The following is a 19,679-nucleotide window of genomic DNA, read 5'->3' on the forward strand; positions in this document are numbered from 1 at the left end:
CACACCAAACAGAAAACATGCCACATAAGTGGCACATTTACCATAAGTGCATACACTCAAGATCTCACAGGCATGGTGGGCACCAGGGCAGATATATAGCGCTTGGCCACTGCTAAACATAACCTTTACAGGGGGCCGAAGAGTTACATGGAAGGGTGCTCCTTGGCACTCAACTACTTTTTCAAAATGCCTGTGCCTCAGTTTAAAAAAAACTAAATTTTTGGATTCTGTAATAACAAACAATGGTACTTTACTGAAACAATAGTTGGGTCTCTAAACAGACCCCCCAGGATATTGCGGCATGGATCAGCAAATTTAGCTGCATTTTTGCGGCACTTTGTTTTACTCCTAATCATTGATTTTGAGCTTTAAAACAATGGAAACTGTTTTAGCAGAGTATTCCACTTTGAAATAGGCAACCTGGGATATGCCTTAAACCTGAACTGCAATGTTTAAGCCAATAGAATGAGATCTTTTTAACACTACACTTGCAACGTGAAAATTAAACTCCAAGTCCCAGAATGCAGCCTGCTATTGGTTGAGAAAAAAACACACTTACGGTGACACCACTATCTGTTGTGCTCGGTGTTCATGCTTCTCCCCACACACCTCCTCAATTGTGCTCTGTGTTGCTTGGCCCTCTCCTGCTCTATCATTGCTTGCTTTTAATCCTGCTATGTGTTGTTGCTTTCACCCACCTATACCCCAGTCAATCTCTGTTGTTTCTTTTCATCCTATTGAATTGTTTGTTCCTTTCCAAGTCCTGCCTTGCTTGCCACTTGCTCCTCGTATTGTAGCATGTTGTATTATACTCTATGGTGTTAGTTGACCCCCCCCCCTCACATCCTGCTCGGTGTTTTGCTTGATTCACCCGCCCCATGTTGTTGCTTGACCCCTCCTGACTTGATAGGTATTGTTGCTTGACCTCTTGCCCCACTTCTGCTGTGCTGTTGGTGCTTGACCCATCCCTACATTTTTTCTGGAAATTCTACTTTCAGATGTTGTGATGTTTTGTTTACTTTAATGGATGTTCTTCAATCTGCTCGGGTTCTGCACAAATCACCTGGTTCTAAACATTGGGCCCCAGTCATCATGAAAACAACCTTGTGAGTCAAATCAAATCTAAACAAGCTTTCTTCGATTTTTGACATTAAAATCATAAAAGCAGGCAGTTAAAACATACCTTACATCTAAAAATTACATTAAAACACGTTAGATCGGTACAAATTCATAAAAAAATCATTTAACAAAAACTTTCTTTTACATTCGGGAAATAAAATTTATTATGATGTGCTTAGTAGATACCATCTCGTATCCATGTTTCTCTCATATATTTTACATCTGGCATTCAAATATTTAGGGATTTTCTGGCCCTGTGTACACTTTTTTAAAAAAAACACCATAGATCCAATACAGTAAAAATGTCCCAACATCTGCAAATACAAACAAGCATTGGATTAGCCCATAGGTCTCGCTTTTGGGACCTTATAAGTATTTAGTTATGCAGTACAATATCCTTGGTGCAACAATATCAACCGTTGCATGGCTAAACACTAATAAGGTCCCAATAAGGTCCCAAAGGCGAGACCTATTGGCTATGCCAATGCTTGTTGCATTTGTCACCCCGAGTGGGGCGGGTATGCCTAGACATGGGTCCCGTGTTCTCCATGCCACTGGAGTCAAGCTATCCTGGCTGATGGGGGCTGAAAGCCCGAAACCGGTCCTAGGATGCTTGTTTCCAGTACAGGGAGGACCTGGACTGGCAGTTCGGGCTGGACTGTTCTCATTGGGCGCAGGGTTAAGACTGATTTGCATATGGCTGGGTCCAAATTGGAGTGGCATGGTGAGCAAAAAAACAACGGATTTAGGCCCAGATCTCTGTACTGGGGAGAATGTATGACATTGTTCTGCATTCTGTACATCAATTGTTCTTTTTGCACTTGACGAATTACCCCAAAAGGTTTGGGGAAGGAGCCAATTTGGGTGAGACTTTTTTTATAAAGTTTTGTGGAGAGTCGGCAAACAACCCTAAAGTTATAATTTAACCAAAAAAGGCTTTTTTCCATGGTAACGTGGTCATATCTATAATTACCCACGGCCTGATTCACGTAGGTAAATTTACATGTGTATGAAGCTTACTCTTTGTCAGTATTCTGAAAACTTCAATTTAATCGTAACTTTACAACTGCGTACACTCTGCAGTCATGGTGAATAGCTCTGCATGTAAAATGATGGGCCTGTTTTACCCATCACAAATCGTAGAGTTCCTCACATGGAGGTTCTTTGTGGCTCCACCATTCAGGGTAAATCTCAGGTCTTTCCCACAGTAGGTTGGCTGGACTAAGGTCCTCGTGAGAATCCTTTATCTCATTGCAGGTACACAGGGGTCCCCATGGTGACCTCACTTCTCGGGCGATGAGTCCTACCAGGTCACACATATCATGTCACCGGGCCTCCCTGTACACTGGCTCAGGCCTGATCAGAACAGCAAAGTCCTCAGCAGCTGCCTCTCCTGGCATACGGGGTCATCGTTCCCCGCCGTACAAGGGCTATGACCCTCACAGCATGGCAATCTTCTCACACTTGGCACACCTGGCATACTGAGGCACCCGCTTCTCACTATGCAGGACTCCAGCCCAATCAGCACACTGATGCACATAGCTCACATCATGACGGCCCTCCTCTGGTATACAAGGGTCACTGGCTTGGTCCTGCACATGGGCAATGACTCCATCCCTGCAACAGCTGTCTCATAAACCTCGCACAGGGAGTCCCCTCAACAGGAGTCCCCACAGGACCACACTCTTTCCAACACACTTCTCTTCCTCACAGGGCTCACTGGTCTTGGCAAGCAGGCAGGCGATTGTGCTTCAGGTTCCAGTGCAGGTGGTCTAGGATTCCCTTGGTGATGTCCCCTCATCCAGCATGGAGGCAAGCAGGCCTTGGCTTTGAGTTGCTGTCTTAGGCAGGAGTCTTGCAGAGCTTCTCCTCCTCACACAGTCCATCTGGCTGTTTGGCTGTTGCCAATTTTTGGGGTTTAAACCTCCCATTCTTATAGTTCACTTCTAGGCACCAAACGTGATTTAAAGTCTGAGGGTCTGATTAACAAAGGTACACCTCCACTTTTGGTGTAATTTTACTATTATTTGCTATTCACAAGTAGTATATTTATGACTGTGAAGTCTTCGCACTTGGGTGCTGAGACTCCTCCTTAACTGTGGAGACTCCACAGTCGTAAATATACTACTCATAGGATACCTTTGTGTGTAGCAAATAATAGCAAACATGCACCAAAATGTAAGTTTACCTTTGGGAATCAGGCCCATAGTCTTTGAAGTGTATGTTGGGGGGGCTGCATATTTTTTAAAGTGCCCACTCCTCTGCCCTATGTTCCTCTTGAAAGCAGTCTATCACATCAGGAGAAAATTTAAATAGGAAAGCCCCACAACACAGGCCATTGGAGTGACTAGAGTTCACACCTGGATGTTAGCTACAGCAATGTGTGTAACAAAAGGTCATCCCAGGGCCTCAGCCTTACTCTTTATATTTCTCTTATCAGCCCTATTTCCCTCCAGAGATGTGCCTGGGGCCCTTTGTTGTGCCCTCTCACGGAATCAAAGAGCACCCTTGAAGTGTACGAGGGAAGCCTGGCTCTCGATTCCAGTGTGTTCCACCCAGCAAACAGGAATGCAGCAATATAAAAATCTGTCTGGAGGGTATTCCTCTACCGTCTCTCCTCATGTTTCGCCATGCAGACTTGGGTCTCCCAAGATGGAACCGATAGTCTGCCATGTACTGTACCATGCAGAGACACAAATACATCCAGCACATGCATTTGACACACATGCACTGAACAGCATTGTATCCTTCTTGTGCTGTACCACTCACATCCACACATACACTCAGTAAATGCATTCAACACACACCAAATACACAGCACAAGATCCTTCATGTACTGTACAATTCACAGGCACACATACTCCCATCACATGCATTTCAAATTGCAGGCACTGTACTTTGCAGCATTATATCTGTATTGCATCCTTCCAATACACACATACACCCAGAGGCAGATACACCATATATACTGAACAGCACTCTACATCAACTTGATATAGGCCAAGGGGTCAGTTAAGCATACAGCAGTGGGACTTTGAATGAGTGAGCCTGTAGAACACCCTCTAGTGACACAGGTTAAGGGGTATCTGCTCACTCCTACTAATCACTACATGGTATGCTGCCACCACCGCATTTGTGCTGTCTAACTCCTGGTGAATGCAGTAGCCTTCCACCAATATCAGGTTAGCGCTTTGGCACCCTTCTCGGCCCAACAAGACAGCAAGACAGGTCTATCGTGCACACGCATCATTCGTGTTTGCCTATGACAACAGAAATCAGCATTAGGGATATAGACATCAGTGCAGTTGGAGCAGTCAGAGCAGAGGTTCACGTCCAGTAACGTGTGGATTATTTTTCTGCCCCAAGCATATGAATATTATGTGATTATTAACATTTTATTTGTACTTATTGGGCCAGATTCCCAAAGGTAAACTTACACATTTTCTTCTTTTTGGTATTCACAAGCTACATGCAGAGTTTTACTACTACGAACTCTATATACTTATGTGTGCAAAGTTCTCCGCCTGTTTGTGGAGTCTCCAGGTGCAGTGAACTCAACACACATAAGTATTGGCAGTTTGGAATCATAAAACTCTGCAATCAGTTTGTAAACACCAAAAAGTAGTAAACTTATACACAATTGTACGTTTACCTTTGTGAATCAGGCCAGGGGTGTTTTGGGCTAGTTCACAAATGCATTTTAGAGTACATAAACTAATACTATGAATGAATGAATACTTATAGAGCACAGCTGCTACCGAAGATCTTGGCTGTTACCCGAAGGGCATCCTAATACAGTAGTACTACTTTACATACTACAAAATACCTTAGTGAATAGGCCTATGAAAATAAACTATGAAATGTACAACTTCAATATGCTTCTGGCCTGATTCACAGAATATCAGTTGACATTTGAGCATTGCAATGAGCTCTGCAAACTCTTCCACTGACATCGCAGGATCACTAAATCATATTCGCAGTGGGCATGCGCATACTGTCTTTCTGCGCGTTGGTCCTGCAAAGACATTGCCCTTCATTGCATTCTCAACGGCCTTCTCCGGGCTTCATATTAGTTCAGTGAGCATGAAATGATAAGGTCTATAGAAATGGCCCATGTCCAGAATCTTTGGGCTCTATGGATACATTTAAGTTTAGACTTTGAGAATATATAAAAAGACAAGTGGTGGTGCCTTTCTAATCCATAAATGCAGAGAGAACAGAGTAGAAAAATATGTGCCGTGGTGTTGTCCACACCAATTCCCGATCTAGACAAATGCAGTGGTGTGCAGTGACCGTGCATCTGTTTGCAAACAGGAGATGTAATTAATACATTTGGGAAAGCAAGACATTTAAAACACAACATTTTTCCAACTAATCATCATTTTTGAAGGCCTTCAAAACAGAGCCAAGAGAGAGCCTAGCCTGTGTGTGTGTGTTTTTGGCAGTGTGGGCATGTAAAAATCCCAGGTGAAATCCGACGGACAATTCACCATACCTGACTGAAAGCTCTTGTACCCAAGTATTTACAACAAAATAAATATTTTAGAGGTGTCTAACACTTCAAACATCCCCCCCGAAGCTACACCCTTGGCCTCTCCCCTAAGCTATTAAGATTTAAAGTACCTGGAATGTGCAATAATCTTTCTGGCACTAAGGGGCATACTTACAAAGAAATGATGCCGTTCGGTACTGCAGGCGATTTTGCAGTGCTGCGTCATTTAAAAAATGCAGGGTTGCGCCGTATTCAGAATAGGGCACACCCCTTTGTTTTCCCTTTTGCTAAAAAAGCTACCTAGCACCAACGGAGACACCCTTGAACCATAGTGCATGGGTGCATGCGTTGCAGGGATGATTGTTTATGTGCAGGAAGGATCACCTTCCTGCACATAAACAATCATTAAAGGTGATTTTCTCCTTCTATGGGTGCTGTAGAATGCAGCACACATAGAAAGACCAAAAAATGAGGAGAAATTAATGTATTTCTTCTCGTTGTGCCACTCTAATGCCTGCTTTACAATGATGTCAATTTCTGATGTGTCTCAGACACATTAGCAATTCCCAATGGGGTCCCAAATGACGTGACTCATCAATATTCATGAATCAGGTCACAATTTGCTACCCATTGTGTATGGGCTACAATCACAGGGATGGTGGCCTGTTGGGTACAGCAGACCACCATGTCTGTGTTTGCTTTTTAAATGAAGCAATGTGTCCCAGGAAAATGGGATGCATCATAAAGCACAAAAAAAATAACAATTTTGTTCTTAAAAAATAGTTTCACTGCCAAACACATTGGGGATGGTGTACCCTGAGGACCCCTTCCTGTTTGTGACTGGCTTACCACCAATTTGAAATTGGTGATAACTGCAGTCGCAAAACAATTGTACATCCCCCTGCGATTTGCTATTAGGAAGGGACGCCCTTGGTGCGCTCCTTCCTAATAGCGTCTCGCAAACTCTATTTTGCAAGTCGGTATTAGGTTACAGACTCCCAAAAAATGGTTTGTACATGCTACAACCCTTTTAAGCAGTAGCAAATGGCCCGATTTTCCGTTTGCACCTGCTAAAAATGGTCGTACATCTGGCCCCAGGTCCTTTTCAGTAGGTTTTTCTCGATTCTGGGGACGTTTATGCTCACATTTACAGAGTTCTTAATTTAACATGGGGTAGGACGGTGGGGGCCAAAACACTCTTTTTTTAGGACAGTCCCTTGTTTTTCTTCATCAGACATTTCTCAATAGCAAGAGAGAGAAAACAAAGGGAAGGTGAAACAGAAAAATAGAAAACCCAACAGAAAGGGAGAAAGCAGGAACCTAAAAGAGTGAAATAAAGGTGCAAGGGGTGTCTGGTAATCGATTAAAGAGACAGGAGATGGATTGCTGACTACACAGCCTTGGTATTCAGTGCGCTGACAGGTAAAAGCGCCAGCTTCAGGTTTCTAAGTGGGACTTTGGCACCCGCACTCATTCTTTTACAAATTAAGCACTGCATTTGCCAATCGTTTTAAGCAAGTTGTAATTGAGAGACTGACTGGGGGCCACATGGCTTTGCTTTGTGAGGCACTGGGCTAGCGAGGATGTCGGTGAGAATGACAGACCATGGGACTGCAGGAGGGAACATGCTCCCTTGGTGCTGTGGGAGGGAGTAGAAGGCACCACTCTCTGTGCCACAGGAATATATTTGTACTCCATGCCCAATGACTTTAGTGGGTACCTTTCTACACCCATGAAAATCGGACCTGGTATTCTCACTGGAGCACTATGCCTCCCTTGTTTTGACATTCTTACAGGCGGTAGCCTACACCAAAGCCAGCTAATGCAACATTATTCCTAAAGGAGGGAAATAATTTATATTATTGGTACTGTGGCATGAACCTCTGTTGGTGAGACACAGAATATATAATTGTGCACCACATTAGTAAAGAAAGGAAACAAAACCGTGTTTTTACAAAAAGTCAAATTTTCTGTATAGTTTTTAAGTAAGGTTAACCTTTTCATGAACGTTAATAATACCCAATGTATGGTGTCACTTATAAACACCCGGGACCAAAGTGTACACGTCTTTCACTGGTCTGGAGAGAAGCATCAATGTCTAAGTTAGAGACTGGAAGATAATGCACCACTAACTAACTAGTAGTTAGGCCATGCATCACGCAGGGAAGACTCAGGTTGAGAAGATGTCGATAGAGTCTTTGTTTGAATCCAACAAACAGGGGGATAAAACCCTATTTTCTAAATTCCTGGAAAGTGTCTGGAAGTAAATGAAAATATATCCTACATTTTCTATTATGAAGTCAACAATGAAGTCACAGTCTGAACTAAAATGCCAACAACAATGCACAACTAATAAGATTCAGCAAAGACAGCAACATCAAAGCCAAAAGATATCACGCTAAAGACAAACCAGCCATAGAGTTCCATAGTAATAAATCAATCAACTGTGCCAGTGTCATGTCCGTTAGGCTAGTCCAGTCATATATGCCCCTTTTTACATACATTTTCCCATCCACATGACAATAATGGTTCTGAATATGTGACCTTTTACCTAGTAGCTTGCTCCTGTCTCTTCAACACCAGGCTCTTAGTATTCTATCATAATCCATGTACCTGACGTACATAAACATGTCCTCATGCACTGCATAATTATTCTGTATAAAGGTCATCACTTTTTTTCATTGTTGGCCACCAGGTCCGCTGTGCATGATGGCATTTGTTTTAGAAAAACATTCATGATTGTTTTCAAAACATTTATAATTGTTTTCAAAACATATCGATTTAGAAGAAACCCACCTGCTGAATAATCTAGAACTACAGTCCTAAGGACTTTGCCTGGCTTCACAAGGATTAAGTAGTGGAACTCCCTGAAAGCAACTGGTTACAAAAGCTCACCTACACCATCTCCACCAAGAAGTTCCCAGCCTGGAGTGCGTCCAGTGGATTTTGAATGATTTGGCCAGGTGAATTTTGGGAATTGTAGTCCCAACATCCCAAGGACCATCTCAGAGCTTCTGAGCCCTTGGATTGGTGCTTTGGTCACTTTGAACCCATGAAGAGTATCTACTCCGGAGCCCCCTTGGATCACTTCAACAGAGCTGGTACCTCCACCCCCCTGAACTCTGCTGCACCATCAACTTCTCCATCGAGTCCTCCACCCTCCATGAAGAGTGGAAACATGCAGAGATCAACCACCTGCTTAAGAAACCCTCTGATGTCCCCACGGACCTCAAGAACAACACGGACCTCAAGAACAACAGACGGATCTCTCTGCTCACCTTCCCAGCCAATGTCACCACTAAGGCCATCAATGCCCAACTCTCTGAGTTCATCGAAACTAACCACATCCTGGACCTCTCCCAATCAGGATTCAGAAGCAACCACAGCACAGAGACCACTCTCCTCACCGCTACAGACGACATCCGCACCCTCCTCGACAAAGGTGAAACTGTGGCCCTTGTCCTACTGGACCTCCTAGCCACCTTTGACCACGTCTCCCACCTCACCCTCTGCGCAAGACTCCACAGTGCCGGCACCTGTGACAAAGCCGTAGAATGGATCCGCTCTTTCCTCACTGGCCGAACACAGAGAGTAGGACTTCCTCCGTTCTACTAAGAACCCACAGAGATCAGTTGCAGAGTGCCTAAGGGATCCTTCCGGATCCCCCTCCTCTTCAACATTTACTTGGCCTCACTTGCAGTCATCGTCAGAAGCCATGGTCTTAACATAGTCTCCTATGCTGATGACATCCAGCTGATTCTCTCCCTCACAGATGAACCCACAGCCACCACAAGCAACTTCCACAAAGGGATGAAGGCAGTCGCCACCTGGGTGAAAGAGAGCTGCGTCAAGCTCAACTTTGACAAGACCGAGGTCCTCATTCTGGGCTTCACCTCCTCTGCATGGTATGCCTCCTGGTGGTCCGCAGTGTTTGGAACCCCCCACACCATGCACAAAACCTCAGCATAGTTCTGGACTCCTCACTCTCAATGAACCACCAAATCAAAGCTGTGTCTTGCTTCCACACTCTCTGCCTGCTTCTGATGATCTTCAAGCCACTGAGTCCAGGAAAACTGTCACCCCTGAGCTTGTCAGCAGCAGACTCGATTACAGCAATGCACCCTACTCCAGCACCACACAAAAACTCCTAAAGAAACTGCAGAACATCCAGAACGCCTGCCAGACTCGTTCTGAACGTCCCCCACCACATTGACATCACCAGTCACCTGAGATACCTTCACTGGCTCCCGATTAAAAGAGAATCACCTGCAAGCTCCCCATGTATGCCTACGAAGCCCTCGACAATGTCGAACCTGCATGCCTCAACCACCGCCTCTCCTTCTGCACATGCATCAGACATCTCTGCTAAACTGGCCCTTGCCACAATTCCATGGATCCACGAGACCATGACTGGAGGAATATCCTTCTTCTACCTGGCAGATAAGGCCTGAAACACCCTGCCTCCACATCTTAGGTAATCACAGTCGCTGCCTCAATTCAGAAAGGACCTCAAGACCTGGCTCTACGACTGAACCGCAGATCCACCCCTCACCCCAACTCAGCGCCTTGAGACCCTTACAGGTGAGTAGTTGAATTTTACAAGAAACCTGGTTGATTGATTGAACCCATAAGAGGAACTTCAGGAAGATGTTCTAGAAGTTTGGAGGAGCTTTAGTAAAAAAGCTCCATAAGTGGACTGACCCCTTGTCGAGGGTCAAGCTCCCTGGATTTCAGGTTTGTCCCGCTGAACACTCCAAAGCCCCTGCCGTGGACGAGACTTCCAGGTGTTGACTGGGGCCTCACGCTGATCTGAGTTGACAACATTGATGCGGATCTGGACTTAGGAAATGCCTTACTCAACGATGAGAGGAAAAAGCTCCAGAAACGTTTATAAGTGTGAAGGTAAACTTTTGACCGAGGCGTCCCGCTTAGAGGATCCGACCAGGGCTCCATCGCAGTTGGCCTCAAACTTTGACTTTGTCCTGGTCATGCATGACCAGATGTCCCAAAGTAGCTCTTTGGACGTTTAGGCACTATTCATATCTCAGGTTCCCTACATTGTGTTTTTGTTGTTTTGGTGTCTATTTGTTCATAAAGATATACCCTATATTTATAAATTGGTGTTGGAATCTTAATATTATATCTTATGTACGTTATTGTATTGGTGTTTTTAAATGCTTTACACACTTGTCTCCTAGATTAAGCCTACCTGCTAATTGCCAGCTAGCAAGGGTTGAGCGAGGGACTAATTTATTGAGACCTTGAATAAATCTTTTATTGTTTTGTGGCATTTTTTGTAGTTGTATGTCCTTACTTATCAATATTTCGTAAACTACTTTCCAACAAAGACAATATCACAATGCTATTCAAATAAATGTATTCACCCAGGGACGTAGCTCCCATTGGTACAGCAGGTGCAGTGGCACCAGTCACCAGACTTTCACACTGAACTAAAATTATTGCTGTATTTTGTAATTCAAGCAACATCCATAGGACCCATTTCCTTCCATGCACTAGGGCCCACTGCGAGTAGAAGTATACATAGAGGAAAACACAATTTTATGTTAAAGTGATGAGCAGAAAAATGGTAACAGTTGTGCTAAAAATTCAATAAAAAAATATTCAAAAAATAGAATGTCACTTTCTGTGCTGCTTCACCTCCATCCTCGATTCCATTGCATACTAATACTGGCTAATTTGCGAAAATTCTCCCTGTGCAGAGTAGGACAAGGGGTATATTGCCTGCGCTGCTCGGAGCCTCCCTCTTGCTGGGGTTACCGTCCCTGAGCTGGCACAGTTTGCAAAAGCAATAACATGCCTTTCTCTCAAACCACCACCGAGCAGAATAAATTAATGAAACAATAAAATGCGTACTGAGGTGCCATTTAAGAGGGTGTACACTGTTGATGCTTTATATGTGTACTTGACATTATTTTTGGAAGTCTCAAAATGATAAGCTTCACGACTGAGACATGTCTGAAATGTGAGCACAGTCGCTGTGTGAAAATGGCATCGACCCTTTCAGTAAGAAGGGGATGAATTAATGGTTCATATATAAAAAAAAAAAAGAACAAGAGGAACACGAAGAGGAAATTGTAGCACAGATCAATGTATATAAACGTCCACAAAACAGGACATACACTCTACAGAAAATCAATGCAGATGCAATTGTTCCTGCCTCAGAGCAGGCGGGTCTCTAAGTGCCATTATGTTCTCCGGAACATAAGCGGGTGAAAGGGACGCGGCCTTCTCGGATTTAGAAAGGTCCTCGGTCCTCAGCAGAACCGCACATTATGCCTCTGATATTATCTGCAAGAAGCAAGCCTGGGTTTCAAGTTCTCGAATGACTGGTGCTTCACGGCTTGCCTCAGTCTTTCAAATAAATGCGCACAATGAGACACATGAATATCCTTCGTCTCCATGTTAGGAGTAGACAAATTGCGTACAAATCAATTCTGCCCCTAGGCAAACATTTGTCACTCAATTAATGCAAGTGCATCTGTGTTCCACGACACACTATGGGGCAGATTTATGAGCCCCTTGCGCCACTTTTGCGTCACTTTTCCCATGTTAAAAGTGACGCAAAAGTGGCGCAAGGGGCTCATAAATCTGCCCCTATATTCCTTTCAATGTGTGGCACAAATGCTTCTGGAGTGATGCTAATCAGTTTTACTAATGCATGTTCACACACATGCAAATTCTGCGAAAGTGAGACTTTCACCTTTCCAAATAAGTAGAGGATAACATACAGAAAAGATATGTGGACTTGAGTTCTTAAAAAATACTTTAGGTTATTAATCTGCAATTATGAAAATATGTTTAAGGCTCATGGAACCACATGACTGATGGTTGGAATAGTGTGGTCGAATTGCAAGGCTCTGGGGGATGTGCAATAGCAAATAGACATTTATACAGCAGCGGTCCGTGCAGGTAACAGCGGTGGGCCAGGTGAGGGGGGATTTCGAGGAACGATGCAGAGGGAAAATTAATTATTAATTAAATGTTCCCTCTACAACGTACCTCGAAATCCCCCCTCATCCTGCCCCAACACTGTCACCTGCACAGAACACGCCTGCATTTTAAGCCAAGAGGTCTGGTTTAGGATCGAAAGCACCTATTTATTCCCTTCTCTTATTCATCCGTCTAGGCACTGATTCCCTCATCTATGGGCTTGATCACTCACCTTTGTACTCATGCATCCATTGGATCCGTCCTGTATTCACACACTGACCCATCTATAACACCGCGTAAACGCACCTTACCAATAAATAGGGAGGCACTTTTATTTATTAGCCAGATGATTGGCTTTGACAATGCTTGAGGAGAGCTGCGAGATAATAAGAACAAGAGATGGGTATGGTAAGAACAATATTGATTACCAGAAAGGCTCAAAAAGTCAAGCACAGAGAGGTCTCCAACTACACAATCAAAGAAAAAATTGGTCTCGGATGGACAGAACAGAAATGGACGGTTGCTTACTGTTAGACCTGGTACCATTGGCGTGAGTCTCCCTTCCATTTTTTTTCTGATTGCCTCCTCTGTTTTTGATATGTTTTGCTGGTTTAGATGCTTTGGGCACTGTGCCCCTGCCATTTAGTGCCACAGTGCAAGTGCTAACTATGTTAAATTGATGTATTGATTAGTGACTCCATGATTGGGTTATTTGATTTACTTGTCAGACCCTAGTACAGTGCACCATGTATGCCCAGGGCTTGTAAATCAATTGCTGCAGGTGGGCTTGCAGCACTGGTTGTGCCACCCACAGAAGCAGCTTGTAAAGTGTGTCTCAGGTCTGCCATTGCAGAGCCTATGTGCAGTCTGGTACTGCCATGCTGACTGGCCAAGTGCACCCACTTGCCAGTCCCTAAACCTTCCCTTATCTTCATATCAGACACCCCTATGGTTGGCCCAAGGGCAGGGTGCATTGTAAGTATAAGGTAGGACATGCCCTGGTGTGTGTGGCATGTCCTAATAGTGAATTACAGCCATGTTCGTTTTTCATTATTGCAAGGCTAACTGTTCCTCATAGGCCAGAATGGGAAGTTTGATTATTACATCTAACTGACTCAGGGAACATGGTAGAAATTCGGATTTAGTATGCCTGAGCTCAGAATGATAAAATACATCTTTTAGTAAATTTGGTTTTAACATTCTGTGTTTGAAAATACCACCTTTAGAAAGTAGTTATTTTCTTGCTTAACTGTCCAAGCCTGCCACTGCTAGGCTGTGTATTGTATGTCTGGTTCTGTGAGTGACAGGGGCTGGGGATTCCAGGGGAGAGGGTGAGTCAGCACAGGGCTGAATAGGAAGATCTGCATGCAGATGTGTGGGAGCAGTTGCACCTGGGACCTGAATAGGGCTGTGCCTTCCCTCCACAATGCTGTCTCCACCTCCTGTGGTGTGTCTGATGTCTCTGCCCTGCACTCTGAAAGGAGAGAAGGAGTCAGGTAAACAAAGTGCCCTAGGACTGACCAGAACTGGTTTGGACTAGGCAAAGGCCTCTCTGCCTTCAGAGAACAAAGAGAAAATTAGTATAAATATGGGGGCCCAGACCCCAAGACTTTAGATCACTGCTGGAACAACAAGAAGAAACCTCTGCCAAGGAGAAGAACAAAAGGAAGCTGTAGGAGTGGACTGCCCCCCTGCCAGTGTGCTGTGTTGCTGAGTTGGCCTACAGTGCTGTCTTCAGTGCCAAGGAGAGGAGAAGGAACTTTGTGCGTACTTCATCATCTTGCAGAATATTTCTCCAAGGGCTTGAACTTGTGCTTGCCTCCTGCTGAAGTCTCAGGGACCATCAAAAAATCAAAGGAGGGAGTGAAGAGGAAAAAGGTAGAATCGTCCTCCTCTTGATACTGTTATGCAACATAGGGATTCGACCATGTATTATGTGAATATATACGTACCCATGTGTGTGCTGCTATTTTTATTTGAAGTGTTTAGTCATACGTGAAAAATTGTGCAAAAGGATCAGAGCTTCTTCTCTCAATTTGTGGGAAGGGCAATGTTTCAAAAAATTGTAAAATACTCTGACACACTGAAACCTGATTCAGTGTCATGCTTCATCATTGGGGTCTTCCCGCCCCTCTACGGGACAGGGCGTGCTACGACTTACGTAGACGCAGGAGCACTTTATTCAGTGATTGGTGAGTATGCGTAGTGCGTGGGATCATGAAGAGAAAATGTGAGATGGTTAAAAATTCTCTGGCTAGAGGAACGAAAATACTTTATTGTCTTCCCTGGCTGAGAATAGTAAAATTGGGGAGGTGTAGATGGTGTACTATAATGAGTCACCTCCTACAAGGTCGACATGTTTCAGAAGCCATTCCCTTGGCTTTCTTCATCAGGACCAAAAAAACGATCCCTGTTACACCTCAATGGGTGATAGAATAAATGTACCTATGCCTGATAGTCACAAACACTGTCCTTTGTTCCCTGTTATGGGAGTAGAACAATATACCACTTGTATATCTTAACCCCTTCAGTGCCCATGACGAGATGGTCTCGTCATGGAGCGTGGTTGCGCTGTGCCCATGACGAGACTATCTCGTCATGAACACCGCCCGCTAATGCAATGCCCGGCACAGGGCGGGGAAAGGGCGGGGCACTGAAGAGGTTAAGAACTTTAGAATTTTATCGTTATCGCTCCATAAGCTCACACGAGCGGTTTAGGGCGCCTTCAAATAGACAATGCTGGAAGGAGCGCGATCACCAAAGGAAGTACCTTCTCGTGGCTCGTCGGCACCTTCTCAGGGACAACAGACTTCACCACCAGCTCCACTCTGAATTTCCTTGCTGGGAATTCTATCTGCAGAAGCCTGCGTGTCGCTGGGAGCTGGAAGCGCGACGCAATGAGAAGAAGCATGTCGCCGCCACAGCTGTAGTCATCGCATCGCCGGAGAAGCGTGCCACCGCCGCATCTCCCAGAAGCGTGTCTTCGTGGCAGCTGTCTGCTGTCGCATCACCGGAGAAGCGCGTCGCAACCGTGAGGGTCCCCGTCGCATCATCGGAGAAGCGTGTCGCAGGGCCTGTCATGGCTCCAAAGTAGTGTCACCGCAAGGCTGCCAGGGCGTGTACGCATCATCTTCACATCGTCGCTTCCAGGGCACCATCTTATCCCATCGTACCGGATTGTCGCATCGCATCGAGGCGCCATCTTGCCGCATTGCAACCGGGATGCAGCCTGAGAATCTACGCATCACCTCCTCTCCGGTAAGGATCAAGACGCATCCCCCTACTCTGCACAAGCATTGAGGCACGACGCATCTTCTCCCCCGAAGCAAGGAACCAAAGCAGCTCCAACGCTGCGAGCCTTTTGTTTATTTTGCGTTATGTATCCAGGTACTTTTGTGAGAACGGTGTCACATTTCCCAACAACTTGAACTAAGTTAACTCTACCCTCTTAAAGTCAATTTTGAGTACAGTATCGTGGATTTTTGTCGTTTGTGGTCTTGTGTTAAGTCTATATAAATAATACTTATTTTTATAAAACCTGTGTGGTGTCCATTTGTAGTGTTTTCACTGTATTACTGTATGTGTTCACAAATGCTTAACACACTGCCTCTGAGATAAGCCTGTCTGCTCGTGCCAAGCTACCAAGGGGATGAGCAGGGGTTATCCAGTAGTGTAATCCCCTTTCCCTGACTTAGAAGCAAGGGTCCCTATTTGGTTAAAGGTACCTACCTCTGCCAACTAGAGACCCCCAGTTCGAACACTTACCAGCAATGTTCATTACTCTGAGTCTTAGGCCTCCACTTCACCATCCTTACATACGTGAGCAACAGCTCCTCATGTAGACATTCTCAAGTACAAGCTCCAACCACTCCCATCCCTACCCTCCAGGCCATGCCCATATCCTGTGGAACATAACCACTGACCTTACCTATGGAAATCTTGTAAATCAATGCACACGAAGCTGAAACAGAGTGGGAGGAATGGGAACCAGGACTGTGACGGGGAGGTCTAAGATACGGGGTAATGAACATTACCGGTAAGTAACCAGCCATTACCTCCTCGCCAGACCTCCCTGTCACAGTCCGTACATATGTGAGCAGATACCCAAGCAAGCAAAAAAAAACAGCTTCAAACACCACAGATGAAGAACAGACTATATTATAAGGAACAAGCAGAACTGTTACACTTCCTGCACAGAGCGCAAAACAGCGTCCCCAAAAGCAGAGGACACCGTCCCACCCACTACCAAGCGGTAATGGGACATATAGGTGTGAGGCCAGCTCCAATTGGTGGTCCGGCAAATGTAAGCCTTGGAAGTTCCTTGCAAACAAGCCCAGGTAGTAGCCATCCCAGAGTAGAGCTACCTTGCTCAGACCCAGGTACCGACACCCCCTAGGACTTATTGGCCTCAAAGAAAGCCCACTTCAACCACGACTGAGAGTAGCAACAGAAAACTTCAGACCCTGTCCCGCCAAACCAAAGGTCTCAAAATAGGAGTCCACCTTACGAAAATGGCACTTACGATCCAGATACACAACAAGGGCCCATTTGACGTCCAAACGGTGTAGCAGAATCTCCTCCTCATATTGAGGTTAACCACAGAACCCAGGCAAAACTCGCTCCTCTGAACAAAGAAAAGAGGAGGGTACCTTAGGAACAAATTGAGGATCCGCCCTGAAAACCACCTTATCCATATAGCACAAGGCGCTGAACACGGAAACGAGCCACACTCCCCCTCCTGGCCGAGGTAATAGCCACCATGAAAATCAACGTGGTAGTCAGAAACCACAGGGAAACCTCCTCCAGTGGCTCAAATGAGGCAGCCTGCAACACCTGCATGACTAATGACAAGTCCCAACCCGGAGCCAAGAACTTTACCACCGGCTTTTTGAGAAAACAATTCCTCAAGAGTCTTGCCACTAGAGGCATCACGCAGTCACAGCCCTGACCCCGAAAATCTTGCACAGCATCCCACTGAGCCCGTAAAGTGCAAACAGCCAAGCCCAAATTAAAAACCATCCTTCAGAAAGTCCAAAACCTTTACAGTGTTCTTCGTCAAGGCAGACCAACCTTTCCCAGAAAACCCACCCTGAAACAAAACCCGATGTCTGGCATAAGATTTCAGCTTAGAAGGCTTCTGAGACTGTTGAATGAAGAGAGCCACCTCAGGAGAACAAACCAGAGCCACAAGGTTCAACCTCTCAACACCCAGCCCGCCAAATTGAAATGGACCAGACACTCCTGAGGCACACCTGGAAATCTCAGGGAACATGGGTCCAGGGGAAGCTTCCAACACGGCAATGACACCAACTGTAACAACAGAGGGAACCATGGCCTTCTGCTCCAGCCCGGCACCACTAGGATCACAGACGACCTGATCTTCAGGAGAACCCTCTGAATCATCGCAATAAGAAGAAGGACAAACAGTCTAAACTGTCATGTCGACCTGACAACATCAACCTTTTTTGTGGGGCCCAAAGTTCTTTTTTAATACATATAAGTCATCCCTATGGTAGGTCCTGGCCACCCAAGAGGGTATATCACACTGTATTTAAAAAGATGGGCATGTACATTTTTGTTTTACATGTCCTTGTAATGAAAAAATCTTCAACTTATTTTTGCTACTGCAAGGACTAACTTTCCTATAGGTTAACATTGAAGCTACCTTTGTTCATTTATAAGTGATAATGTTCAAATGAAAACAGGTAACCAGTGCATGGAATTGTAATGAAAAATACTCTCTCACGGTAAAGTCATAATTTAAATTTAAATTTTGAAAATGACACTTTTAGAAAGTTGTTATTTTCCTGCCTTAGCCAATTAGTACCTTCAGCCTGTCTCTGGGTCACATGGCAAAGTTTGCTGACAGCTGGGTTTTGTGTATCCTCCTAGACATCCACACATCATAAAGAGCTTGGGTGTACCTGAATGGACCTTTGCTGGCAGGATGAAAGGGTGAAGCAAGGCACAGCCCTATTTACACTTGAATGGGATGTGTCCTACCTCCACACAAAGGGCTGCATACCCCTCTGTAGTGAGTCTGCAGTCAAGGCAGGAAGGCAGGACTTCTGTGTAGTTCAAAGGCATGTCTTTGAAGTCTACCCCAATTCAAAGGCATCACTGGGTATAAGTGCTGTATTTCAGACACTACCACGTCAGTACTCTTCGGGTCTTGTGAAGACCCTGCCAGGCAAAAAGACTACTGTGCTATGAAGGATGGCCAGTCTGCTGGACAGCTGCTTTGCTGGGATTCTGCCTTGGTGCCTGATGTTCCCCTGCCTGGCTGAGAAGGAGTGGACCTGCATCAATTAAACACAGAGTGACTCCAAGGGCTAGCTGGTGAAATGAAGTGTTCTCCTCAGGAAAAATAGCAGGCAGGAGACCAAAAGTAGTTGAAGAAACAGCATAAGTTTATTGTACCTCTCATGCAAGCGACCTCAGCCACCAACACTCCAAGAGAACTGACTAAAGCTTTCCAATAATAACATTCTCTCTCAAGGGGGAGAGTTCCACAATAGAATACAACCTAGCAACCTCAGAAAAGGAGATTGCGCAATACAAGGCGCAGAAAGGAGAGACATAAAAGCAGAATACCACATACCTTCCCCCTTACAGCATATACATGAAGCAAAACAAAGAAAGAAAAACAAACAAACAAAAAAAAAAATACTTAGTGAACACAATCTTGTAAGCGACGAGGAGAGGTCCTCAAACTAGAAGAACACCTCCTGGGTGCTTGAGAAGTAGAGCAGGCAGCAGGAACCCCAGTACCAAAGGAAACACAAGGAGGAAACTTGGCAACCTTACCCAGGTTCCAGAACCTATGCTCACTGGTCCTGACAGCATTGTTGAATACTTTAATAATTTGCAAGAAATTGCCAAACTTTGAGGCAGCAGCACCTTTTCTAGGTAATTTCACTCTGACCTAGTCACCAACAACTACAGAAGTTTTCTTAGCAGCCTTCCTCACATCAAACACATCCTTCCTCCTCTGCATTCACACCAACTCCTTTTCCCTCCAACCAGCAGTATCTTCAGACCCACAGTTAGACATTTTCCAGCAGGTGGCCACCCAAGATGGAATTACATTAGTAATGGATGACCTACCCTTAAATAA

This window comes from Triturus cristatus, chromosome 4_2 (assembly GCF_964204655.1).
Source record: "Triturus cristatus chromosome 4_2, aTriCri1.1, whole genome shotgun sequence".
Lineage (NCBI taxonomy): Eukaryota > Metazoa > Chordata > Amphibia > Caudata > Salamandridae > Triturus > Triturus cristatus.